General features: G+C 40.9%; 1 protein-coding gene and 1 long non-coding RNA gene across 3 annotated transcripts in view; both read left to right on the forward strand.

Moving 5' to 3' along the window:
• Positions 1–25,505, forward strand: part of KLHL29 (kelch like family member 29) — a 424,682-nt gene that overhangs the window by 172,430 nt on the left and 226,747 nt on the right. The gene's annotated exons all lie outside the window — the stretch shown is intronic.
• On the forward strand, positions 1,614–24,009 carry LOC310703483. Its single transcript, XR_014524177.1, has 2 exons — positions 1,614–2,017; positions 23,741–24,009. It is a non-coding gene; the product is annotated as an uncharacterized lncRNA (long non-coding RNA).

Below are 25,505 nucleotides of genomic sequence, written 5' to 3' on the forward strand. Positions count from 1 at the left end.
ATTTAGTGTTCTTGCGCATGCGCGAGCACCGAAACCCAGAAGTAACCTGTTCTGGTACTTCTGGGTTTGGCACGGTGTGCAGTCCGAAAGCGCGTAACCTGAAGCATCTGTAACCTGAGGTACCACTGTAAACATATAACTGAGAAGACTATATTTACAATCTCGTGCTTATTCCCTTTGTTCCTTTAAGAGAGCTCCTGCACTGATTTCTCCCTATTAACTTTTAGGGATCTTCCTCTGTCTATTTCACTTCAGACAGCTCACACTAGCCACACACTGTCCTCAGCAGTATCCTAAGAAGTCTCTCTCAGCAGCCATTCTCCCTCTTACACACAGAGAGGTAACAGAAAACAGTTAAAAGTGACAGTTGCTAGAATAACAGTCGCAACAGAATGTAAAGCCTCCCTCATGTGACTCATGGTCAGTCAATCACATGAGAGCTATTGCCAAAGGGGGGACGGGACCATTCTAAAAATACACAGCGATTCAACATAATTAAACATTCCCATTTCAGGAAATCAAAGCATTATCCTTAACAGGAATGGGTTCCATAGTTTAAATCTGCTGTGTGAAGAAGTACAGTACTTTCTTTTGAATCTTCCAGCATTCAACATTATTGGATGGCCCTGGATTATTGTGTTATGAGATGGTAAAATTTCTCCCTATCCATTCCTCTACATCATGCATGCATTTTATGCAACTCCACATTTTATGTTGCCATCCCTCAGTTGCCCTTTTTTCTAAACTAAAAAGTCCCAAATGTTGTAACCTTTCTTCATAGGGGCGTTGTTCAAACCCCTTGATAATTTTGGTTGCCCTTTTTCTGCACTATTTCGTCCCATCTCTTCCTCTGTTATGTAGCCTGATGGAATCATTGCTGCCATACAGCATCCTGTCCCTCTGCTATAGCTTAGTGAAATATTGTTAAATTGTTTGCTAATTTTACATTAAACATAACTATCTCATTTAATACTAATATACAGGATTTCCCGATTTCTCTTTTTAATTCCATCTGAATTTTTATCAGACCTTTAAAATGATGAATGCCAGTAGCCAAAAGTTTTTTCTTTATCTTCTCTAATACCCTCTAATAATATACATCTGGTCCTAGAGATTTGTTACTTTTAAGTCTCACTAGATTTTTTTCTTTCTGCTTCACTGGTCCTTGAAATCCACAGGAATACTGGTTAAAACACTGGCATGCTTTTGAATAAAAGGTATTTGGAATACATTCCAGTTAGGTTTTTAGCTTTCTGGGTTTCCTAATGTTTTTTCTTCTCTTCTTACTGCAAGAATAGTTTTTGTGGTTTGGGTTCCCTTGTAATTCTCCATTAGGAACTGGTAAAATAGCAAACATGAGGAGCCAGATATGGACTTAATACCATTTTCCAGCTAAGAATCACGACAAATTACCATATTTTTCTGTCTATAAGACACCCCCTATTTTGGGGGACTCCGATTTAAGAAAACGGGGGGAGATCTATCTGTGTATAAGATGCCCCCAAATTTTGTACATTATTTTTAGGGGGGGGGAACCTTATACATGGAAAAATACGGCAATTAAAACCATGAGCCATATGGTTTTAATTCTCTCTGTGTGTGCTACTTGTGCACTTCTCTGTAGATTCAAGCTACTCAACTTTTCTTGTGGTCTGTATTATTAATGAGTGTTGTTTAAACTCCACAAAGATCTATACCAGGTAAGCTGAAGAAATTAAAACAATAATTCATGAGGAGTAGGAGTTCCCAGAAAGATTTCCCAAGGTCTTGCTTTCAAGCTTCCCCATTGTGCCTTTGCCAGTCTATTTTGATTTTTTAAAAAACTACTAGATCACATAAGAATATAAGAGAGCCCTGCTGGATCAGGCCAAAGGCTCATCTAGTCGAGCATCATGATGTCACAATGGCCAACCAGATTGCCTATGGGGAGCCAGCAAGCAAGTCCTGAGCCCAACAGCATTCTGGGACGGGTGGTGGTGCCGCATTAAAGCCTGTCCAGGCTGATCAGATGTGTCAGGTATACATGCGAAGTATTGGTGTGTATGAATGAAAAAAGATTGTAGGTCTTTCGTATTCTGGACACTGTAACATATAGCATATGAGACAGTTGCACACGACCCAGGAACGTTTTATTCCCAATTGTATTGTCTTCCTTTAAAAAAAAAATACAAAAAATACATAGATTTCTTTTTAAAGGATTCCCATTCCGTTCCCTCAGAATTGTTCCAAACAATAGTAGTAACATTGCTTTGTAATAGAATCAGTGAGTGTATTGTAGTTGACCTTCCAGTAAATGGAAAAGCCATTGATTGTTTATACAGTCTTGCCCTTCTTCCCCTCCCCCACTCCATTAATCATTGTGACATGGCTGTTTTTCTTAGGTAACTTTTTTTGTGCCATATAGCTAAGATATGTGCAGTATTAGTTCTTCATTCCAAGTTTGAATTTTGTAAGTACTTGTGTTAAGACTTCTGCTAGAGCAGCTTTAAATTCGCCCTCCAATAAGTAATTTAAAAGAGTGGTGTTTTATACACCAGGTGCTCATAGAATACATTTTTGGCATCTATATGCATATTTCTATGTGAAAGAAATTCAGGGTACATGTAATTACTAGGAAAGCCTGTGAGACTCTGAAGCATTAGTCTACTTTAAAAAAAAAGTTTCTCATTGCCTATGGCAATAGGCTAACAGCACCCTGTGGGAGTATGTTTTTAAGGCAACAGAGTAAAAATGTTCAGAAGCATGGCTTATGATCGTAATGTTCCAAAGATACTCAGCTAAGGAACATTGCTCTTAAAGAAACATATCAGTTGTCATCATTTAGGGTATAATCCTTTAAATGCATACTAATTTCAGATTAGCTTTGAATCCTATACTCTTCTCAAAATGACTGGTATTAGAATCTGTACAGGCTATTGCTAAAAATAAATCTGAATTCGTTAGAAAGTGATTGTTGAACTTACCCTATTAAGTTACTGTGCTTTTATCCATTAGTTAAATGTAGTGAAATATGAAGGGAAGGCAAGATTCCACTATAAAAAACTATTCTGAGGTAAGTAACTAATCTCCCAGTGAGGACCACAACAAAACACCCATTCTCATCCCAATTCAACAAATTCTGAAAATTAGTACAAAATTTGTCCTAACCGGAGGATTGACTTTTTAATCTGACTGGATGTACCTTAAATTAACCAAATCATATAAAAACATAGAGCGTATGGGGTGTTAGGGAAGATTGAGTGGAATAAACCAATGGTGGGGCCAACAGTCAAGGAGGGGGTTTCTGCACATGCTGTAGGAGGGAAGTGAGTGGCAGATGGGGCTCATCAACCTGGAAAGGTAGCCCATCTAGGAAAGGAAATATCTGATCCTAAACCTCCACTGCCTTGTGGGTATCTTAGGGAGAAGGTAAGGCTAAGGAGTAAACCATATACAAATCCAGAATGGACTCCCTAAGGCAGTTGGATTCCACCTTATACACGTCCTTCCAGCAGTTCCTACAGCCAAGCTGGTGCCAAGCACCTTGTTCTGCTTTCCTTTGGACCACATCAGTGAGGCTGAGAGGGGGATATTGTCATCTGGGCAATCCAGGACCTCCATACACACTGCCCAGACTTGTGCCCCGGGGAGGTAACTTCGGTGCAGCTAACACAGCGGTTCCACTTCACCCCTGGAGGTGTACTCCATTGTCTCTCAAGATGGATGCCAACAGCAATAAAAACCACATGGATGATTTTAGCCGAACATGTAGTATAATGGAAACCTTTGACCAGACAGCATTGTCAGTTGTCATATGCATAACCTGCACATCATTTCTTTGCGAAACATTTCTCTTAACTTGTTAGAGTTTGAGGGTGGCAGCTGCACCCTTTCAGTATCAGTACAAGACTGGGATTCAAGTATTGCACATTTTTCTGCTAAACGAAACAAATTCCACAAGGCTTCCACACATTCTCTCTTAAATTACAACTGCAAGCTGTGTTTCAGTTGGTTTCTCATGTGTATATATCTTCATAAAACAGTGATGAGGAACACCATGTTTGCCTTTCCTCTGCAAGTGAAAGAGATGGTGATGGTTCCTCCCATTATACTTATTTAGAATTCTTCTATTTCTACGCCTGGAGTCAATAAATAATAGTGCAGATTTGTTCTCTAATGCCTCCTGAAGTGCACCTACTGTATCTGAACCTTCCTACGCAGCTTCCATTAAAATATCCAGCCGTGTTTGCATATTAGATAATCGTTGGATGGTCATGGGAAAATTTATCTCCAGTACATGATCTCAAGTCCTCCAGTGCTCAAAATCTGATGATAAAGGAAATAATTGAAAGTAAGCACTGGCAGGACCGTTGAAATGCATTTTGACAAGAAAATGTAGTTTGGTTCATAAAAGGTTGCGGTGACAATAGGTTATAGTGACAGCTTTTCAACAACTGTGTAAGCCTCCACCAGATGGAAGGAAATTTGGCTTAATGAATTATAGGCCGCCCGGGTAACACAAGCCTCTCTATAAAAGCAGATCAGAAGGAAGAATAAAGTTACTCATACTGGCATGTGCTAAAAAGAATCATTGTTACAAATATGAAGTGGGGGAAATGAGCTAGAGAAAATGGTAAAGGATTAGAAACTCTGTGCTAATGTTGAAGACCTTTGGGCCCACAGCAGGACATGCCTCAATCATTGTTCCTTTTATCGTCTGATAATGTATGTTGTTTGCAGCGGACAACTGGGGTCTGAATGCCTTTCTGTGTCAAGATGGCAGCGTTTTGGTCAGCCTATTCCTTGGAGACCCATTTATTGCAAACTGGACTGTGAATCAAGAAAATCACGGATTTCCCTCTCTCTGAGTGTCTCAGAAGAATTGCTCATGAACACTGAAACATCTCTTAGACAAATAATTTTAAATACCTTTTTGTAAGAATGAGCACTTATATATACTTATTTAAGGTATATTTTGGATTCTGCTGCCTCCAATGCAATGTTTCCCTTTAAAAAACAACAAAATGTTGTCATGACTTCACCATGGAAAATTAGGAACTTGGTACAATTTGGTCCCGATTGAAGAGGAGTAAAATTTGGAGCTTGAATTAAGACAGAACATATGATTCACTAACTGTGTCTAATATATATTATTTTGTTGTTGTTGTTTAGTCATTTAGTCATGTCCGACTCTTCGTGACCCCATGAACCAGAGCACACCAGGCACTCCTGTCTTCATATGTTATTTTAGGATACAGTAAAAGTCACAGTCATTTTCTTGCATACTCCTCTGACCCAAAAGATAAAATCCAGAAACTTTCTGCATTTCAGAGGTAGTCTCCATTTTTGGCTGGTCCCAGATTGGATTCTTCCCCAAACCACAACTAGAAGCAAATGTTAAGAGCTGAGAGGAATTGGTATCAACTTAATTGTCTTGCAATTGATGCAAATGCTCTATAAACAATGGCAATACAATGAACTTTACTTTTTTATAAAGCAGTGTTGTAAACATCTGACTTCCTCTGGAATCTTTATTTTGGCTTAATTTATTTGTATTTGCATCCCTTTTAAAGGCTTTTAGAGCCCCACTGCTGATATCCCAGTGATCTCTCATAGGACTGACAACAAGTCTTAAGACATGGAGGACAACAACAACAAAAAAATTTAAACATTTCCTAAATGTTTGCAAGGTTGAGGCCCGAGCATTAGTCTTTTCTACAGTTGATTCAGTTGGGAGTTCTGAAAGAAACCTCTGGAGGCTTCTTTTATACACAGCTTGGATGTCTCTTAAAGCACATTCAGGAATGAGTCCAGCTGACCTTTGCCCAATCTGACATAGAATACTACGATGGCAGTTCACGATTAATTGCCTCTGAAAACACTCCTGATGAGCCAAGTCAACCAAAGGCAATACAGTCTTAATTGTGATTATTCTGGCTGACTGAGAAACTACTGGTCTAGGGGAGTCCTTTAAACTTCAACTATATGGGTGTACATGTTCATCCAACCACTCAGTTACCCTTGCTACTTGGTCTCTTAGTCCCACTTTTGGCTTATCATGTAGTGAATGTTACAGATTGTGGCAGATGTGTATGAAGCTGTGGAGAATGACGGTGTTTCCTTTCTGACCTTTAAGAAGTTCAAAGGCCTATATGAATGTGGCCTGTACAAATAAGCAAAATCTTTCCGTTAGAATTGGCACCCAGTAATTTGTAGGGCAGATATGGGTAACTATTGACCTCCCAGATGCTGCCGAACTACAAATCCCATCACCCCTGTCCATTAGCAGTGCTTGCTGGGGCTGATGGGAATTGTGGTTCAAAGGTTCCCCACAGCTGCTGTAAGGAAATTAAACGATTCTAAAAATAAAATGTTCTTATTTTTGGCTGTGTAAACGCTTGTCGTCTTGTCAGCTTCCCCATGACCTGCATCATGCAACTGTGAGCTCATTTTTAGATACCGTATTTTTCACCCTATAGGATGCACTTTTCCCCCTCCAAAAATGAAAGGGAAATATGTGTGTGTGTCCTATGGGGCGAATGCAGGCTTTCGCTGAAGCCTGGAGAGTGAGAGGGGTCTGTGCACACCGACCCCTCTCGCTCTCCAGGCTTCAGGAAGCTATCCGCAAGCCTTGGGCGGGAACTCCCGCGGGCTCCCAAGGCTTGCGGACAGCAGCCTGCAGCCCGAAACCTGGGGAGCACAGTGGAGTTTGCCCCAGGCTTCGGGCAGCTCTCCGCAACCCTTGGGAGCCCGGCGGGAAGTCACGCCGGTCTCCCCAGGGTTGCAGATAGCAACCTATTCTGTGGTCAGGGGAAGCTTGGGCTTCCCCCGCCCCAGCCCCGCACCTGGGGGGGGGATAATTTTTTTTCTTTATTCCCCCCCCAAAAAAAAACCTAGGTGCGCCCTATGCCGGTGTGCCCTATGGGGTGAAAAATACGGTATGTTCACTGTATCTCAGCATGGATTAAGTTACTGTTATTAATTATATACTTGAACCACCTACCACAGAGTGAGGTAGGCTAAATGAAAAATGGATGGATGGATGGATCGCAATCCACATTGGGGAGGGGTGGATATTCCAAGGAGCAGTAAAATTGTGGATCAGTTTATAGAACATGCCATGTAAGCTAATATACTGTAAAGCAACCACAACCACAATTAATATAGGACTGTGGGTATGCTTTTGAGGACAGGAAGCAAAATCGTGCTGCTTCTCTTCATCACCTTGACTGTGTCAATAAATGGAATTATGTGAAGGATTAATTCTTTCAAGAGGGTGGCATGGGGATTCTAATCCAAGCTAATGACTTCTTAGGATAAAGTCTGGGGTGGTGTTCTAGATTGATTAGTTTGGGATAAAAGAGTGCACCTTGTGTAAGTTTGGTTTGGCTTTTTTTTTTTTTTTTTACCCTTCTAAGGTTTAGTTAAATATCGGTTTGTTTCATAATCTAATTTGGTTTTTTTCTCAAGCTGAATCTGAAAGGCAGTCTCTTGCAGCCTTGCAAGTTGACTCTCCCTCTTCCCCCAAATTAATGGATGTTTGTCACAAATCAGGTGTTGCTATTTAAATGCATTACTGTTGGACAGCTCACCCACATTCCCAATTCATGTATTCAGACAATTTCATTGCGCTTTATAAATAATGGATTTGAATTTTAAGTGCATGCCGCTGTGCCCAGAAATGTCTTGCAAAAAAATTTTTGGGAGCTGCTAGCTCCAAGAGAGACATCTGTTTTGGATCATCCAGGTATTAGTTTAAGCATGAGAATTGAGCATGCAACCTTTTCCCCTCCCCTTTGAGGACTTAAAAATGTTCACTCTAACCATTGGATCTTTTGGAACGTCTTTTAAAAAAGAAGAAGAAGTTGCGTGTTTCATGAATACTGCCGTTTGTAGTATCAAAGAAGCATTTCACAGCAACTGCTTCTCCCTTGCATTTTTGTTTTACAGCTTGACAGGTTTCGCTGAAACTGTTTTTACTAGGGTGGCTTGACCTCTGAACAGAAGCACTCTCGTCTGCTTCCGTTCAAAGCAGAGCAGAGAGGTGGTGGCATCCTGCACTATCCTGTACAAAAGAGGACTGGTAGGAAGCGCGGCTGGCTCCGTGGTGTCGTTGTCAGGCTTTTCCTTGCTGCTAGGCATTTATGTCTCTACAAAGGGGTATTGTGCACCACTGAATGACAAGCAGTTCTATATTAAGTAAGGCATGGAAATACGGGTCATTTGGAAGCCATGGGGGCTGACATAAATGCACAATAAATGGCAACATTTCAACAAAAGATAGCTTTTTTCGAGTCAATAATCTGATCAGTAAATATTTATTTCATAAGAAAAGCTCTTAAGATATTTGAAACCAGAGTTCAGTTGGCCACATTATGTTGACCACCCAGTGCCCTTGGAAACCTTGCAAATTACTGCAGGAAAGGTACACTGAGCAACATCACTGGAGGGATGTTTCTAGGACTAAGGTGAAACTGAAGCTTCCTTTTTATTTTTGCTATTGGATACTGTGTATTGTTTAAATTTTATTGTTATATTTATAGTATTGAAACATACATTTTTGCATGTTATTATATTTGCGATTGTTTTGCTATGTTCTTATGAAATGATTGTTTTGCTATGTTACGGAATTGTTACTGTGTTATTGTTTTGCCATATATTTTTAGGAAATTGTTTTAGCAGTGTTTGTTTGAAATGTGTTTCTGTTTTCTTCATTGTAAGATGCTTTGAGCGTGATTTTGTGTGTGTGTGTGTGTGTGTGTGTGTGTGTGTGTGTTTCTTTGTGGAAAAGAGGCATACAAATAAAAGGAAGGAAGGAAGGAAGGAAGGAAGGAAGGAAGGAAGGAAGGAAGGAAGGAAGGAAGGGTTCACCCCATTCAGCATTTACAGAAGTTCTCCATCATATCCATTGTGGAAAAGTAAAACAGAATGTCAGCATTAGAGAGCTAGGAATAAGTATTTGAATACATTTGTATGAAGAAATGGCTCCCAATGCAACTGTTGCCTGATCTATTGAGTCTAGCAACGAACATATATATAACACCATCTCAGGCCCAATTCAAAAGTGCTAGTTTTGACCTGTATAAAGCCTTAAACAGCTCAAGATCACAATACCTCAAGGATTGCCTCTTCTCATAGGAAGAATCCTGGAACCTGCAATCATTATCTGCGGCCCTTTTCTGTGGTGGCTCCCTGCTTGTGGAATGTTCTCTCTGGGCAGCCTTGCCTGGCACCATTGTTACATATCTTTAGATGCCGGATGAAAACATTCCTCTTCCCCCAAGAAAAACTAGTGTTTTTATTGTTTTTATGTTATGCATTGTTGTGCTTTTATATTCAAGACTACCTTGTGATCCTCGGATGAAGGGGGAAGGATATAGAAATTCTGAAGATAAATAAAATAAATAAATGTAGCCCTCCATATGTTGTTGGACCAATTCCCATAGGCCCCAGTCAGTGCAAAAATAAATCATCTCTGAGCTGCTTTTTAAGTACCTGCTTGTTCTTGGAGATCAGCATCATGATGGCCCTTACATTTGGACAGTACAAAAAATGCATTATTTGGGGAAGGTTGGCTTTCCGTGGAAAGTCATCTGTCTTGAGATTATGGCCATGTGCTGTAGCTTGAAAATTTAATTGGGAATTGCTTATACAGAATAAGAGTGGTTCTTTATAAAGCTTTTAATTAGAAAGCTGACTTCAAATTTGTTAATTTCTGAGCAGCTTAATCTGCCCTAGAGGCAAACAAGCCCTTGATTAGTGAAATCCAGTGTTGTCTTTTGAATGGAGATAAGGAGTGCTGGGGAACCATTATCTGCTTTTCTGTCAATGGGTCTAGCATATTAGGTCTGCCAACCTGCAGGTCAGATCACTACAGCAGCTTCATTATAAACACATATTGTTCAGCAGCTGCATTGACTTCATTAACTGTTCATTTTAATGTGCAAAGAGCTGACAGACGCAGAAGCAGTTTCACCTTTTCCCTTGTCTGCTGGGAATGATTCAAAGAAATAGAAGTTCAGTGTGCCTTACTGTGACTTTATCATTAAATTCCCCTGTAGAACCTTATAAATTATAATTATAATATGATCCCCTTCTACCTCCCCCCACCACATGCTTCCCCAATTTGTTACAGTATTGTGTGTGATGATTCAGTATACTTTCCTTCCTGAGAAAGAAGGGTTATTATTCAGATACTACAGGGGCCTTGTTGATGTAGAAAGACTTAAATTCTAAAGGGGAATAATGCCACATTGCAGCTTATTATCAAGTAATATTTCAGAGACACTGCAATATCTTTAAAAACCATTCATGTTTCCCCGATTTTCATTTTCATTTTCATTATTATTATTATTATTTTCCTCCCCTGCCCCAATTACTCTCAACTTATTTTCCCCACTCTCCCTGGGAAAGTGGATTTTTTAAAGTTCTCATTATTTACAATGACCCTGGGAAGTGACAGACTTTGTCAACACAAAGCATTTTGGTTTTTAATATCACTCTGTGTGTGATATACACACACACACATTTTTGAATGCTAACCATTGAAATAATAAGTAATAATTTCTGATACTGTGGAAAGCACAGCTGATTATTACCACTATAAAAAGGTAAAGGTAAAGGACCCCTGGACAGTTAAGTCCAAAGGCGACTATGGGGTGCGGCACTCATCTCGCTTTTCAGGCCAAGTGAGCCAGCATTTGTCCACAGACAGCTTTCCAAGTCATGTGGCCAGCATGACTAAACTGCTTCTGGCACAACGAAACACCGTGACGGAAACCAGAGCACACGGAAACGCCGCTTACCTTCCTGCCGCTGCGATAACTATTTATCTACTTGCACTGGTGTGCTTTTGAACTGCTAGGTTGGCAGAAGCTGGGACAGAGCAACAGGAGCTCACCCTGTTGCGGGGATTCGAACCGCCGACCTTCTGATCAACAAGTCCAAGAGGCTCAGTGGTTTAGACCATAGCACCACCTGCATCCCAATTACCATTATGACCATTGTTGACTGTAGACATCTGTCTGTCTCAGGAGACAATGGAGGAATTCATCTTTGGGAAGTGAGGTCAAACTGTTGCAAGTTTGTGGCAGTGAAGACCAATAGAAAAATATATCTATTATTCATAATATAGATGATCAGTATAGATGAAAATAATTTCATAGATAAAAATATTAGGAAACTGTTGATAACAAAGGAAAACTAGAGAGGCATTTCGTTCTAAAAGCTTCTTCTCATTAAGAACTATTATGACTTTTAGAATACATCTGAAGGCAGCCCTGTATTGGGAAGTTTTTAATGTTTGATGTTTTATGGTGTTCTTATATTTTGCTGGAAGCCCCCTAGAGTGGCTGGGGAAACCCAGTCAGATGGGCGGCATATAAATGATAATAATAGTGGCAGTGGTATCTTTTCACTGGCTTAGTATACTAACAGCAACTGCATTCTGTAAAAAAAGAGCAACTATCACAAAGCCACTATTGAAATTCTATCAAAGAAACCAAAATACTAGAAACTTGCACAGATCATAAGCTTTAAATTTAGAACCTCTGCCAACACAACCTTTTTTATTACACAAGCTTCAAAACTGACAGCATTAACAGAGTTATAGTCCTCGTCTTGTTAAACCTGCATATCTTGTGGTCACAGGCTGTGTCCCACAGAAAAAAGAACATCAGAGCAAAACACAGACTTGGAAAAAAAATATTTAAAATACATTAGGAGAAAACCAGTGAATGCACAGATCCATAGTTTGGGGATCTTCTTGGATTACCTGTGGAAGACAACATTACACAAGCCTTCATTGCTCAGCTCCCCTGCCCAGTTTAGTACAGTATAGGCTTGATGAAGATACTTGAAAATACTGCTGCTCGCTTTTAGCTTTTTGGTTTTGGTTTTTAATATAATGTAATGTTGCTAGTTATTTTTGCATCCGTGAGAGGACTTTGTTCAGAAAGGCAGACTACACATGTGTAAAATAAATGAAGAAAAATGGTCAATTAGCAGACTTGTGCCTGCATAGTGCTGAGTTTTTTTAACCCCCATGCTACCATCTCACACTATCCTCCAGTATCAGGTTCCTGCCCCTTGATATCCCTCTCAGCCGTGGCACCAGTTTCTGAATCTCTAGCTACACAAGCTGCCACTGAGGCTCATTTTCCCTGAACACAAAATATCTATCCATTCTCTTCTTCAGGAATGATGGCAATTGCAATTTCCATCTCTGTGTTGAGCTGCATTCTCCTTTTAAACAGGTCAAGTGTTTCAATTACCTCAGACCTTCTCCGTTAATTATTTGCTTTGCTTCCCAAGTTCATATCACTGACAGAATTAGAACGACAGGATTACTTACAGGAGCAGTAAAAATAATGATGATGGCTCCAAGTACTAATATTGATTTTCAACACCTTGGCTAGCTTGTTACATTCATTCACATTTATAACTATTCTTTGTCTCATGTTTTATAGCCTTTCATTGCTGCTCAAACATTTTTCTCCTGGCCCATGCATCTTTTATCAAAGGTTAAGAAGTTTTCAAGATACAAGCATCAAATCTGTCTGTTCTTTCAAAGTCAAGCAATATAATTTTCCCCTTAAAAAACAACCACCATAGTGTGTGGGCCATTATGGACACCTGCTTTTTCTTCCTTTTACCCAGGTTGGTCTTAAAACATTTACACTTCTCTGTATGTGTCCATGGTTACTGATTTCATAGAACCGTAGAATTGTAGAGTTGGAAGGGACCCAGAGGGTCATATAGTCCAACCCCCTGCAAGGCAGGCATCTCAGCTAAAGCATCCATGACAGATGACCATCCAACATCTGCTTAAAAACCTCCACCACTTCCTAAGGGAGTCATTCCACTGTCGAACAGCTCTTACTGTCAGAAAGTTCAACCTGATGGAAGTTGAAGATACAGAACTGAGTGTGGACCAGTGATTAGGGAACATTGTCTCAATGTGTGTTTACATCGGAGACACTCTTATATGCACATAGAGGGGAAGATTTACCCTTGTTTAATATGAAGGCATGGTTGCTGAAATTGTTGGAGGCAAAGTCGATACGTTTAATTGGAGAAAAGCTATTGCTGACATTTAACAGTATTAGTCATTGGGAACCCCTTTTGGACTTTTTGCGTGAAAGGGAAGATGAACTTGCAATATTTGGGTTTGAAGATTGGAAAAATACCGGTTTATAGAAAGTGGATTTGTTGGATGCTGTCGTGGAGTGAATGTTTTGAATAATTCTTTTTATGTAACAGACAGAATCCGATCCCCTTTTCTTTCCTTTTTTATCTTGTATCAAAAAAGCTTTAATAAATATATATATATGACAAATGAAAGTTCTTCCTGATGTTTCGTCAGAATCTCCTTTCTTGCAACTTGAATCTCTTGGTTTGGGTCCCAGTCTCTGGAGCAGAAAAAAACAAGCTTGCTCCATCTTCCATGTGACAACCTTAAAGTATTTGAAGATGGCTCTCATCTCTCCTCTCAGTCTCCTATTTTCCAGGCTAAATATACCCAACTCCCTCAACTGTTCCTCATAAGGCTTGGTTTCCAGACCCTTGATCATCTTGGTTGCCCTCCTCTGCACATATTCCAGCTTGTCAATATCCTTCTTAAATTGTCCTGAAGCACCCACTAATTAGCTACATGGGATGACCTCAGGTTGAGTGAGTTGGTGGAAAATCCCCCCCCCCCAAAAAACCACTATGTGTAATTTTATAAGCCTTGATAATGCAGTCCCCCAGTACTCATCTCCACTGCCCCCCAAAAGAACTCCAGTCGTTGTAATAGTTCATTGTGTGGGATGTGTTCCTGCGTCAGAGCCAGGAAAGGGATACAGCAGGCTTGCAGAAAAAGGGACAGAGCCTTCTCTGCCAGGCCATTTGGAACTGGTGGAACCCATACCTTTGTCTGAAAATGAATCTCCCTGCCCCTCCCAACTTGAGTTATCCACTTGAACTTCCAAACTCTGGTGCTCCTCACTGGAAGTGAGGTGGAAGGTTCAGTATTTTAAAGAACGTCAAAAGTTTGTAAATTCAAGTGGAATACTCAAGGTGCTGATCAGGTGGTTGGCGGTTTTAATCCACGTGACAGGGTGAGCTCCTGTTGCTCTGTCCCAGCTTCTGCCAACCTAGCAGTTCAGAAACACACCAGTGCAAGTAGATAACTAGGTACCACTGCGACGGGAAGGTAAACTGTATTTCCATGCACTCTGGCTTCCGTCATGGTGTTCCATTGCACCAGAAACAGTTTAGTCATGCTGGCCACATGACCCGGTAAGCTGTCTGTGGACAAACACTGGCTCCATCGGCCCGAAGCAAGATAAGCACCTCAACCGCATAGTCGCCATTGACTGGACTTAACCGTCCAAGGGTCCTTTACCTTTTACCTTTACACAAGGTGGGGGGCATTCGGTTTCAGATTGAGGAATGAGGTACTCGTGGAGGGCCAGGGACGACCAGAATTGTGCATGGTATTCTAAGTGTGACTGCTCCATAAGTTACGCATTACAAGTTTCATTCCTGGATTCAGACAAAACTTTCTCTAAAGGAATGCTTGTAGACTGTGTAACTGTCTATGCTATTTTTTCTTTTCTGAACACCCTTGGTGTATTTCATACCCCATTTCATGTGGTTAATGCTCTCATAAACATTCTGTAATTAATGTTGTTTCTGTTGCCTCAGGTAGAAGTTTCTTGCCATTCCTTAGTGAAGCATTTTGTCAAGCTGGGTGTGCAAGGGAAATCTTCTGTTTTAAGCTTAATGTGTACATTTTTTTTTATTCAAGTGTTTTAGACTGTCCTTTCCCAAGGTTAGAATGCACAGTGGTAATAGCTGCATAAATTTAAAACTGCTCCTTTAAAGTTACATCTATGCTTCTAAATGCTAACAGGGATTTTTTTTTTTAAAGAAGTTGAGTGTGGTGAAACAGTAGTGTGTGGGTGATAGGAAAGATTATTGTCTAAAAATATAAACTTGCAGCCAAGCCACTGAACACACAAGGATAACTTCCTTGTATTTTGGCAGAAAATCAATGTATAGCACCAAGGCAGTATATTGACAACTTGATTATAAAGGACACTGAATATGCTTAACCCTGAAGCACTACTGTGGGATAGAACAAGATATTTATTCAGCCTCAACAAGTCTAGAATCTATTAAATCTCCTCTTACCTGTTTCTAAGGTAGCTGATGAAAGTAGTTTGTTGTGCTCCTTTTCCTAACCCCACCCCATAATATATAGGGCTCTTTAATTCTAGCCTGCATAGACACTAACCCATTCACAGCCAGCTGTTTAAAATAGCTGTTCAATTTACCTCATGTTGCTGAATATTTTTGATGCTTATACTGAAAAATTGTATTAAAAAAACAAACTTATTTGGCAGCTTGCTTGGTTGTTGCTAGTCAATGGGGAACAACCCAAGTTCTTTTGCAGGATATATGGTGTTAATCATTATGGAGTATACCAGTTATGTGGTAAGGGAAGGATCACACACCAACTAGAATCCATACAAGGACAAGAGTCTCCACACTCTTTTTTATATGGTTTGGCATCCTTTTATTATTTTCATGGTGTTTAGTACATTTTACAGACAACCAGCAATACGAGCTTGGCAAATCTGCAAATATTATTAAATGTTTAAGCATTAAGTCTTCAATTTATTCTATTTGGAGCTGATATCCATCATTCTCTCAAGAAATATTCATGTATTTTGTTTTATTTCTTTGTGAAACATACATGCCTATGACAATGTTCTGTTCTTTTTTTTTTTGTTGTTTTGCGTGTGTATGTGTCTTGTTCCTGTTGCTTTGACATGCTTTGAGCGCCATGTTTTTTCATTAGATGATATGTTCTGAAAAACCAGTAAGAATACAGGGGCAATACCTGCATCTGCTGAATTTCTGAAATTAAGGTAGTAATGCTATATGTGTTTGTCTGGGAATATGTTCCACTGAACCCAGTTTGTGAACTTCAGAAGTTGGCTGAAATTGCCTCTCTTTGTTTACATAGTGAACCTAAGTGTCAGATATTGGCCATCTAAAGGCATAGGGGACTGTAGATAGGATGCAGGCATTTATATTGTTGGTGAACAGATTTGCTCTTGCCAGTGCAAATGCCATTTAGAAAGAAAACAGAAGTCATATAAAATATTAATAGGGCAATTTCTTTTCAGGGTTCTGGTTTTTTTAACACCTCAGTTGTTTTTATACCAGTTGGTTTGCAAACACTGGTTTCTTGAAGAATAACTTCTTGTGATGCAATGGATACAGTGTCAGGGTTGTATGTGGAAAATACTGTATAGGTTAAACTACCGGCTTTGCTAGAAAGTTAGTTCTTAACTAGATTACTTTGACTACAGTGGTACCTCGGGTTACATACGCTTCAGGTTACATACGCTTCAGGTTACACACTCCGCTAACCCAGAAATAGTGCTTCCAGTTAAGAACTTTGCTTCAGAATAAGAACAGAAATCGTGCTCCGGCGGCGCGGCGGCAGCAGGAGGCCCCGTTAGCTAAAGTGGTGCTTCAGGTTAAGAACAGTTTCAGGTTAAGAACAGACCTCCGGAACAAATTAAGTACTTAACCCAAGGTACCACTGTACCTCATTTTTATCCAGATTGATTCACAGACCGACTGGAAACAGGGAAAGGGTGGGTGAGGCTGTGACTGCTGACTTCTATCAGTTCATTTATGAAAATTAAATGTGGCTTGTTGTGTGGTATTTTTTTTAACTTATGGCTATGGTTTGGAAATCGGTAAAAAAAAAACAAGTAGGGGAAATGTCTGAGAAGAAGGAATGTTCCAAAACGAGACAACCACGCTAGTGGCTCGCTCAGTTAAGGAGAGGCACAGCTCCTCTGTCACTCCTTACCCTTCCACACTCTGCAGGGAACCAGTGCAGGTTTAGTAGTCTCAGATGCGCCTCTTCAGAGACTTACAAGACAGTTGACATTAAGCAGTTGTTCAAACCCTAGTCTGTTCGTAAATACCAAAGCACTTGCCTCATTCACTTCATGAGCAACGGAGATTTTTCTTAAATTTTAATTTGGCGTCCTGGTGTATAGCAAGCCACTTGTGTTCCATGAGTGTGTGGTTGTGATGAAAGTCATTCCTTTAAGGTTTCTGCCACTTCCTCCCCTTTTCCCATACTGGGGCAGACAGGAAGTCCAGAGTTTAAGCCAATTATTGACCTCAAAGAGGTAATGACCAACTATAAACCCACCCACCTTCCTCACTGCAAGCAAGGGCAACTTGCTTTACTCGTATCTCCTCTTAAGCAAAAGTAGGAAGTGCAACTCTGAGTAGCTCCCTGAGTGGCAGGGATGAGACTCTCTTGGGCTTGTGACAAACTCTTTTGAAGAGGTGGTTACCCTCCAAAATCTAATGGAGCATTTTTTATTTCTAGGTGCCTGAGTTTAGGGAAGGGGGTTGGAACAGCTGACCTTCCAGTTATTAAGATTCTGTAGTTATCTGTTGATTTTCAGCCAATTATCAGACACACTTCAGATTCTTCTCTCTCTGTACCTCAGTTCAAACAAAGGTAGTTTTATCAATAGCAGTACCAGCACTCCCATCTTTTAAATCAATAAATACAGGAGCAAAGTGTTCAGAGCTTGGAAATTGCTTGAGCGTGAGTCTTTGCACTATTTTGACCTTGCAAATAAAATATAGGTTAGCAGCAATCCCTCAAGAGAGTACCCATGCTATGGTTTTTCACATTGCTGATGTAAAAACATTGACACCAACAAGAACCAGTTGCACATGCAATTATTAGGATCACAGTTAGGTTTATTGGGTTTAGATTTATTTAATATATATTCCCACTAAAAAAAAGTCCCAAAGCAATTAACAGCAGTTTTTTTAAAGAATACAGAACAGTGATCAAATCACACACTTTCAATATAGATTTAACAATGCAATATTTGCTTTAATATATTTATATACCACTTAATGTTCTAGAAATCTCTGAGTGGGATGCAGTCTAAAAAAAAATTATATAGTTAAAACAAAAACACAACCTAAAAACAGCAATATAAAAGCATATAAAAGTGAATACAAGACAAATTCAAGATACCCAAACATGTAAAATAGGGCTAATTTGATGGGTCAGGGAAACCCTGTACCATTTCCCGCTTGCTTTGCTCAATTTCCATTGCAACTTCTGAAGCAGGGTTCTGTCTACTTATCCCCTCTTTCTGTTGCAGTAGTTTCTTCCTCATGACCACAGTCATTACCTGTGTCTACTTCTTGGTGAGCCTTCTTCCTTGACTATATTAGATCCATTAAATGCCTTAAGTTTTAAGATGTACATACAAATCACATGGAAATAATTTTATTTATGGTCTGAACTGTTTTGCTCTTTAAAAGTATGCAGAACATTTTTGAACAATAGAGGTTCTGGTAAGGGTTATTATCTCTACATAGTCTGTGTTTCATAATCCCAAGGCAAATTCTCTTGTTAGCTTTTTCCAACAACGGCATAGGAGCTAATGCCTAGAGGCCGAGGTCACTTTGCCACCCCCAATAAAACATTTTTGGGGGCAGCCCTCCCAGTTGATGGGCATTGCCATTCAAAATGTGCATATGCACCTCACTTTGCGAGGGGGGGGGGCTTACCTGGGGCCTCCAAATATTTTGTTCAAGTTGGCACCCCTGACAGGAGGTCAGCTGAGAAGACGCTGTCTGTTTACACATGTAGGCAGTAAGCACTTGAGAAGTGAATTCTCGTCACAAATAGCATGGGACAGGGGTGACGTGAGAATGACATTGTGTGTATAGCAACCCAAAATGATGCCACATCCAGCACTTTAATGCACATTTTCGTGCCATGTATATGCACCTATTGGATGCGGGTGGTGCTGTGGGTTAAACCACAAAGCCTAGGACTTGCTGATCAGAAGGTCGGCGGTTCGAATCCCCGCGACAGGGTGAGCTCCCGTTGCTCGGTCCCTGCTCCTGCCAACCTAGCAGTTCAAAAGCACAAAAGTGCAAGTAGATAAATAGGTACCGCTCAGGCAGGAAGGTAAACGGCGTTTCTGTGCGCTGCTCTGGTTCGCCAGAAGCAGCTTAATCATGCTGGCCACATGACCCGGAAGCTGTACGCTGGCTCCCTCGGCCAATAAAGCAAGATGAGCGCCGCAACTCCAGAGTCGGTCACGACTGGACCTAATGGTCAGGGGTCCCTTTACCTTTACATTTATATGCGCCTATAATGTGAAATGTGGCATGTTTGCCCTTTTTCATATCCAAGATAACATAATGGGGAGCTGCAACTTCAAGTGCTTCCTATGTTACCTGATTAGAGCATCAGGCGCCATCTTTGTCAGAGTAAACTTTGGTTTTCTGCCTCCCGTTGGTGATTGGTCATCTGTTCTTTCTATTACGTCATAAAAAAAAAGATCTATAGTGCATTTACGAAAGGGGAAACCAGACCTGAAAAGGTCAGGACCTTTTTAGAAAAAGAAAAAGAAAATCTTTGAGTTTTCCCAGTAAGCTTCTAAAGCACTGAAAATGCCACAATCCCTTACAGCTTGAGGATTAAATTTCACATAACAGCAATGGTTTCAAAAATGGAATCGTAGTAATGCAATGTAGCGCGGAGATCACAAAAAGATGCCTATGGATCTGGCAGTGCAACATTTATAGTCTCTTTATGTTCACTAGTGCATCGTTTGTTGGCATTAAACCACTAGTTCAGGGAGTCTTCAGACACTAAGATGAATGATACTCCTTAAAAAATCAATATTCACTTTAATATAATATAATACTATAATGTAGCATTTTGATGGTATGTTTTAGAACATAATGTCATGTCTGCTTTTGAGAATAATGAAGACATCACTATTATATTGCTAAAACTTTGTGGGACATTTATATATTTACTTGCATAAGTGCACATACCCTGTTGCTTACTCCCTTGGAAGTCTAACCTGATTGATCACCAACATTTACATAACAGTGCAGGACAAAATCTGATTTTAACAATTTCTTTTGTTATCTTTTGTATGGCATTTGAACCTGCTTCCATGTGTGTGCTTTGTTGCCTATGTGACTTCTAGTGAGAAAGGCGTTGTGAGTTTCATATAAATGTAGATATACAGTGGTACCTTGGGTTACATATGCTTCAGGTTACAGACACTTCAGGTTACAGACTCCGCTAACCCAGAAATATTACCTCAGGTTAAGAACTTTGCTTCAGGATGAGATCAGAAATTGCGCAGTGGCGGCGCGGCAGCAGCGGGAGACCCCATTAGCTAAAGTGATGCTTCAGGTTACGAACGGATCTCCAGAACGAATTAAGTACATAACCAGAGGTACCACTGTACACACATTCACACACAATGCCAGATTTGTTTTGAGTTTAAGCTCTACTTGTGTTTATCAATTCAGCAGTCTGGCTATGGGCCTCTCTTCCAGTATGCTCACAATTTTCTTTCTTTCTTTCTTTCTTTCTTTCTTTCTTTCTTTCTTTCTTTCTTTCTTGGCAGAGAATGACTTGTGCTTTGCCTCAGGCAGCAAAATGCCTTCAGCTGGCATGGGGTTAGATTTTTTTGCTCAGTTGTGAACTTTCTTTTCTATATCTGTAAAATGAGGAACACTGCCAAGCTAATGCTCATAGAAGTACTAAGCGTGTTAAGATCCCAAGACCTCCACCAATAAATAAAGAGACACTTGACACGGAATTTAGTTTAAGGTTATTGGCATAATTTTGGCCACAACTTTATTGATTACAGATTGTGAGTGGTTTGCTTGGGCATTGGTTCCTGACTAGCTGCACCTGACCTCAGCAGGGCAGCGGGACTCTGGCAGACGTCAGTAAGGGAAAACATTGTGGGGGAGAATTGGACCAGGTTCAGACTCAAGCTCACCCCAAATGCTCCCAGGGGCTCTGGCGTGGCCCTAAGCCCTGGTAGGGGATCGGACAAAAGCAAGGCGAGCCCCTGGATTCCTTTAACGGAATACCCTAGCATTGGAGGGGCGGGCACAGTCTATCCACATCCCCTCCACCACCATTGAACCAATGCCTAACCGCCAAACCTTGCAAAGTTGTGATGATTTGCTACATGGCAGGCGAAACCCAAGTAGCACCAGCCAATCAGCCAAATGGGAAAATTCCTACCGGGCCCATGCCCCAAAAGCAGACGACCCACAATGGCATAGCAAGGCCATGATGAACCCTAACTATAGGGAGGGAGGGTGGGTGATCCAATGCACGAGGCGAAAAAGAGGAAGCTCAGCGCAACATGCAGCGGTATATATGGGTCCCTCAGTTAATGCATGAAATGATCCCATTGGCCAGATTTACCCCAGCAACCGAGGGACCACCAATCGGGTTATTGTGGCTATCCAATTGTTCCCACCCACAACAGCAGTGAGGTCAGTCTTGATGATCACTGCAACGCGTGCTCTCTGGGAGGAGGACACAGTTTAATAAAATTGTGAAATATTTTTGCATGGTCAAACCTTCTTTAGAAATTATTACAATGGATAAACACTAGTCCAACTGATAGTGTGAATTAGCCTCACCGTGCATGTATGTGGCCATGTTTAATAGTCTGTTGCCCTTTTGTTTCATTTGTGTTGGGGTAGTAGTCTCTTCCCAGTATTTTATGAGGTTGAAGCAAAAATGGAGGCATTGTCTCTTTTGAAAAATGTGCCACTTTCAAGTATTAGTGGCATCCTAAGGTCTGTATTCAGTGGGACGCGGGTGGCGCTGTGGGTAAAAGCCTCAGCGCCTAGGGCTTGCCGATCGAATCCCCGCGGCGGGGTGCGCTCCCGCTGCTCGGTCCCAGCGCCTGCCAACCTAGCAGTTCGAAAGCACCCCCGGGTGCAAGTAGATAAATAGGTACCGCTTACCAGCGGGAAGGTAAACGGCGTTCCGTGTGCTGCGCTGGCTCGCCAGATGCAGCTTTGTCACGCTGGCCACGTGACCCGGAAGTGTCTCCGGACAGCGCTGGCCCCCGGCCTATAGATGTGAGATGGGCGCACAAACCCCAGAGTCTGTCAAGACTGGCCCGTTCGGGCAGGGGTACCTTTACCTTTACTAAGGTCTGTATTCAGTATTCAGAAAACTGAGGAAACTTCTTAATAGTGGGTTACACCTAGCCAGGCATGTTCCTTTTGGCATCTTCTGAGACATTTTTGTGATCTACAATACTAGTGTGGCTTTTCCGCAAAGGTAAGTGATGTTTGATCTACAGTGACAACCATATACTGAGAAATTTGTACTTGCTAATGTTTCAGGGAGTTGTATTTTCAAGGTCTGCTATTTTAAACAACTCATTGCTCCGTTGCCTAGATCTGCCACAGTCAGCATGGAAAGAGAGATATGAGGGCATTTAAAATGTGCTCCTTTCCTTATAGAAAGAGCTTGAGAGCAAAATAGAATTGGATGCCAAGTAGGCATAACTGTTAAGGAGGGCATATGAAAACTGTCTTTATATTAGGTCTGTAAACACTCTGTTTAATTGGTTTATTCCAAATTTCACTCTCAGATATTTGAATACAGTGATCTAGGCTTAATAGATTGTGTTAACGTAATCTAGATTTTTTAAAAATATATATATATAGTGGAATTCAATGGTGCACTCTCCCAGTCGTTCTATTTTTGCAAGTACTGCAGCTTACCAGACAGAAGGAGGTAGTTCCAACTTTTTTATAAGTCACACAACTTAATAAGGAGGCATTTCCTTACCTTGGCTTTGTGCATATGTAGAAGCAGCGTAGGGCTTGCCAATCAGAAGGTTTGCGGTTCGAATCCCCGCAACAGGGTGAGCTCCCGTTGTTCGGTCCCACCTCCTGCCCACCTAGCGGTTCAAAAGCACGTCAAAGTGCAAGTAGATAAATAGATACCGCACCGGCGGGAAGGTAAACGGTGTTTCCATGCGCTGCTCTGGTTTTGCCAGAAGCGGCTTAGTCATGCTGGCCACATGACCTGAAAGCTGTCTGCGGACAAACGCTGGCTCCCTCAACCTATAAAGCGGGATGAGCACACAACCCCAGAGTCATCCGTGACTGGACTTAACGGTCAGGGGTACCTTTACCTAGAAGCTGTGATTCCTGCTTTGGGTTCCTTCCAACTCCACAATTCTATGAGTCTATGATACCTGCTCTCCCCACCACCACGTGCTCTTTTGTAGGATTCCCCCCCCCCCAGCCAATTTCAGGAGGCAAGGGCATGGGGGAGGGCCCCATTATGCAAGCAGAGTTTTTGCACAGGGCTTCCACTTTTAAAGCTGGTTAGATTAATCCTGCCCTTACATACCCTCCAACATTTCTCTGATGAAAATAGGGATGTCCTATTCAATAATAATAATAATAATAATATTTATACCCCAACCATCTGACTGGGTTGCCCCAGCCATTCTGGGTGGCTTACAAGATACATAAAAACATAAGAAGACATTAAACATTAAAATAACCTTCCCTACACAGGGCTGCCGTCTGATGGCTCGGGGGTTGCATAACTCCATACCCTCCAATGTTTATTCAATGAAAATAGGGACAGACATTCCGGAATCAAATCAGAAACTGGGACGGCTTCTGTAAATCTAGGACTGTCCCTGGAAAATAGGGTCACTTGGAGGGTCTGCCCTTAGGGTTAATTCAAGTATTTATTTCTGCCATGGCTATGGTCTAGTAACCCAAGTGGTTGAAATAAAATGAAAAGATTTATAATTTCTGACAGATACACTCTCTATGTATATGCTAGCTTTGAAAGAGATGGATTAATTTGACTCTTGCTTGTGTTTTGAAGCTTTGCGTATCTACATAGAGAAACACTAGATAGCACCGTGGAAAAGAACTTAGCAAAGGCCGCTATACTTCCATCAGAAGAATAGCCAAGAGCTTTAAAGGAAATTAAAATGAGCCGTAACAATGGGAATTCACACAAGAGCATAAAGGATCTTTCTGAGATAAATAAAACATGCCTTATAAGGCATTGAGCAAAAAAAAGACCATGATAATGGGAACTGTATCTCAAGGAAAACAATTGGAAAAGTAAAAATCAGACTTCAGACATCAGGCCAGAGCTTTGTGTCAGCATGCTTACCAAAAGTACTACTTCAAACACAATCTCCCCATTCTTTTACTCTGTTCTCTTATCTCCATGCCATGAACGGCTTATATCTGCATGAAATGTATACCCAAGGGTAACTATGGCTGTGGGGTTTTGGCTGTGCAGACATTTAGGAGGCCTGCGAACAGGTTGTCAAGTTCTGTTACTTGGAGCTTCATAATGAGCCATCTGTACAAACTGACTTTTCAAGTTTCTCCAAATATCTACAGCAAAACAAACGCATACAGGTATGCTTGGCCGGGAATCAGTCCCGGGTCATGGAAACATGCTTAAGACACTGATTGTATTGAAGTAGATCACCTGCCAGTGCAGAAGGCCTCATTGATAGGCAGCAGTTGAAATAAGGAATACTGCTTCTTTTCTTGCATTGCCAAGGAGATAGGAGGAGTGGGATTAGCATTCTGCCTCCTATCCCTGTCAAGAGACATATACTGGAGGAAAACTAGAATTGGACTCGTACCTGACAACCATGCACACTTTCTTAAATGCTGCCTCTTTTGCTTAGAGCAATAATTCTAAAGCTCAACTTTGGGGAGTTAAGAACCCTCCAACTACTCACAAGGATCCCTTGTGTTCTGATTAGTGCTGGAGAAAGGCCCGAGTACCTGCTAGATTTATTCAGTTTCCTTGCAAATGTCACTTTTTTGTTTTAAAATTCTACAGAAGTTGGCTTGCTTTTCACCATCCAAGGTCTTGTAAATACTGTGCTGAAGTCGCTGCTGCATTTCGCTTAGAGCTCAGAGACTTTTTCTATTGGCACTATTGATTTTGTGAACTCCGTGTTGTTTAGTACCATATGAAACATCAACATTTCAGAAACAATGCAAGGTTCTTCTTCTTTTAGTTTTTAGGATTTTTTTTCCTTTTAAGGCCCACATGCTTGTGGAATACAGTGTTTTGCTAATTCCCCTTTATCCCACTTTGACTATCTCAGTGTACCAGAGAGGAAAGTTCTTTAGTCGTCTTCTGACATTCTACGTCTTTCTGTTTTATACTCCACGATTGTTGGCTCTTCTTGTGGATGCTACTCCTCCAGGCAGTTTCTGAGACTTAAAAAACCCAAAAAAGATCAAAACTTTCCTTTAAAGGAACTTGTACAAACCTCTCTTTGATGCACTGCAGATCTTGGATTAAAATCAATGCAACAGCAACAACAGAAGGAAACAATTATCAATATTGTGTACAGTCTCTAAATTTCTAAAATAAAGCTTTCTTTCAAGTCTTCCGCTTGCTAAAAGCCAATGGGAGGGCTTTGACCCGATTCTCCAGAGAGATTGCTTTAGAAAATGTTTTTTTCTTTCATTCTTTCTTGTCAGGTTTTTATGTCATGCCATCTTAGACAGACTCTGACTTTTTTAAAAAAGCAACCCTAAAAATGAAGCTGAGGATACAAGCGGGGAGGAGGTTTATAAAAGAGATACTAGGGCCTAGCTTATGCCAG

This window comes from Podarcis liolepis (assembly GCF_965112155.1).
Source record: "Podarcis liolepis genome assembly, chromosome: 3".
NCBI lineage: Eukaryota > Metazoa > Chordata > Lepidosauria > Squamata > Lacertidae > Podarcis > Podarcis liolepis.